The sequence below is a fragment of the Malaya genurostris genome, chromosome 2, assembly GCF_030247185.1.
Source record: "Malaya genurostris strain Urasoe2022 chromosome 2, Malgen_1.1, whole genome shotgun sequence".
NCBI classification, from domain to species: Eukaryota; Metazoa; Arthropoda; class Insecta; order Diptera; family Culicidae; genus Malaya; species Malaya genurostris.
In genome coordinates this window covers 211,694,407-211,697,872 of record NC_080571.1, presented here as the reverse complement: position 1 = coordinate 211,697,872, position 3,466 = coordinate 211,694,407, and positions in this window count along the sequence as shown.

Below are 3,466 nucleotides of genomic sequence, written 5' to 3'. Positions count from 1 at the left end.
TCCTAACAAAAAATAATTTCTGGAACCGAAAGCGAGTATGAAGTTTTTCGTCACACAGCTCCTAGTAAAAAAGAGCTAGGGTTAATTCTGATTCTAACATCGAAAATAATCTAGACACAATCGATGCAATTTCTGATCAAGAAATTTCAACCGCAAAAATTGATTTACGGGACTTTATGGGAAACATTGAACGAAGACCTATGCAGAAAAGCATATTATGCTTGGCTCGGCAAGTAGCGCATTTAATTTAATAATTAATAAGTATGATGGCATTTATGAAATCATGTACCGAGCTCGAAGCTCTTCATGTTTTAAATCATAAGGAATGGACGGTTGCAAAATTACAACTGTGGATCTTTGTGACAGTTTTATTTGCTAGAGGAGCATATGAGGCAAAAAAATTGTAGTGTTCATATTTGTGGTCTGCGAAGTGGGATCCGCCTTTTTTTAGCCAGATAATGTCAAGCGATAAATTGCTAGAAAAAAATTCGGTTCAAACGTTTTGATAAAAAAAATGAACGCAGTGAAAGACTGAAGACAAAAAGGCGGGTGGGTAATGTCAGAGATATAACTGGATGTCGTGAATACGAAAACAACTGACATGTTCCTTAACACTTCCGAATATCAATTAGTTTCAGATTAGGGTCACATAAATAGGGTGAACTTTGCGTCTGTTTAGCGGTTCAAATTGAACTGTTAGGCGGAGATGGCGGTTCAATTTGAACTGCTTTAAGCACTGATGAGCCGAAGGCGAAACGCGAAGAAATCAATTAGTTGATCAATTGTATGAATTATGCAAGCATTCCCCTTTCGCACAAAAACAAAGAAGGCTTCACTTGATCTCGGTTACTGTGAATTTCACACAGCGAAAAATGCACAAGTCTCACCAAACTGTTCTAGATTTGCACTAAACTGAGGATATTTCCCTTCGATTTGCGAACAACAAATCCTAATAGTTCTTTAGAAAACTTTTAGAGCCATTAGAACAGCTGATTTTGTGTAATCTCCCCACCGTTGTTTTTTCATCAATGCAAATGACTGGCAGCTGTGACGTAATCGCTCTTGTCGGAAGCGAAACTAGCTTTGCAAACGACACAAAATACATCTGCTCGCAGTGGCGATAGAATTCAAACTGATCCAATTTAGGTTAGGAGCTTTCTTTTTAAGTGATTTCGTTTGTACCTTTTTACTAATGAGCGGTCCTAATGGCTATAAAATGAGCCGCATACAGAATATTAATGTCGATTATTTCATTTTGGATTTGCATTTCATTGAACGAAACTATCCGGATGCTGTACGGACCAAATTGTGGAACTCACTACGATATTAAACACTGTTCGGAACATTTTCTTGAACGATTTGTTGTACAGCAACAGATATTTTGTTCTCTTCCTCAGAACGCGTTCGCTGGTGTTGACATGGGTCAAATGAGACAGGTTTTTTGATAGCGTACTATTGAAATACTTCAATGTTTTGTCTATCCACACTTAAGTTGAAAAATTTCGATTCTATTGGTAGTTAGATTATATAAATCCTTTCACAGATCACTGAGCTAGGAGCTTTAAAAATACGAGAAAGGTAAACACGCCTTATGAATTATCCTCTTTGATACTCGTTTATACCAAACATTTCAGAAAAGTTCAATTTTGAATTATGTGAGATTATGTCACACAACTGATAATTTTATCATAAAATTGTGATCATGTTTCCGATGGCATGTAGCAAAAATTATGTTGATTCGTTAGATACAACAAGAGATATTCACGATCAAAAACTTATCACTCTCTCAGAGGGTAAATTTTGAAAAGGCACAAAATAGTAAAGTAAGTCGTATTCACGACAAAATATGGGAAAAATTAATACAAAATAGTCAGGCTCGTTACAAAACTGATGTAAACATTTTGATCGATGAGCAATTATTTCCTACTAAAGCTAGATGTCGATTTACACAGTACATGCTGTATAATCCTGATTTATTCTTTATCAAATTTTGGCTGGCATCCGATGTTAGTAGCAAATATCTTGTAAACGGTAAGAACTTCCAAGAACTTGAAAACAGGTCTTAAGACCTACTCGACCTCGAAACTCGCCATTTAGAATACCGGGGAAAAATTCTTCCCATTTTCTTTTTCGATAGAGAGAATTTCTCCGTATTGGGACATAGTTTTGCGAATATATGAATCGGTGACGCTTGAGGGAAGGTCTTCCATATATACTGGAATTTTGTACTTAATGTTCTCGTGCTCCACATAGTGCACATTGTTATTGTCTTTTGCGAATTGAATTGCATTCAACTTTTTATAAAACTGGATGTAAATGACATTATTTGTCTTATTGCATTGAAGTAAATGCACACGTTTAATGTCAAGATGCATTTGCTCCTTAACAAACCTTCAAGTTCTCGTATCGAAGGTCGAATTTTGCACTGCCTGAAGTCAACAACAATTGTATTTTTTCGTGTCGGCGGTAGTTTTTGTTCGTTTGGTTCACTCATTTCGAGGTCGTTCTATTGTTCATTACACAATACTGTACTTGGATTCTTCTGTCCCGAACATAAGCGGTTTTGTTTTATCGACTGACTTGGATGAGATGTGAAAGCGAACTGAAATTTCGTTGTTAAAATCAACTAATTCAAAAACAGTAATACGAATTATTCGCAGAGCTAATTTCGATCGTCCCGATACAAATTATCAGTTTCCAAGCAAGTTTAATATGCGAGTTGACAACATTTTACGACTTTATACGTCTGAGAACGTACTAGACAAAATATTATTATGATTATTATGAATCTCTAATTAAATCGAGTGGTTCGATCTGTGCCTTTATTGTAGTATCGACTGACGATCCGCAAATCAATTTCAGTTAATTCATCTTACCAACTCAAATCAAATCAAAGTTTGTCGTTCAAGTACAGGCAATAGCAAATGTCAATTGCACCTCTTCAGTAGTATAAATACAGTTTATCATCTCGGATCCACCAGCACTCCAAGCTCGACAACAGCAGCAACAGAGGAACACAAGAACTCTTGCTGAATCGAAAACCAACGATGAAGGTAAGTGCTGCGAAATTAACCGTTCGCATCCTGTTAAACAATGTGCAATTTCTCAATCGGTTTTAGCACATCATTCTACGGCTGAACTCGCTGATGCTGCTACTGCTTGTACTATCGATTTCAGTCAGGATACTCGAATCCAGTCGCAGGCATCAGCGACGAACCAGTGAGGCGTAGAGATTTACGCCATCGACCCAATAACGGAATCGCCTATCAGCACACGTCGGAACATGGCAGTGACGGAGCGGGAGACTCGGCACGCACATCCTATCAGTACCGCTTGGAGAGCAATTTTGTGTTGTGAAACGTGGAAACCGAGTCTATCCCGACTGCACCTCGTCCTTCAGCTGTACTCTTTGCAATTATCCCCTAGCCATGGTTCGGGTTCGGCTCGATTTCTGTCACACATTCCG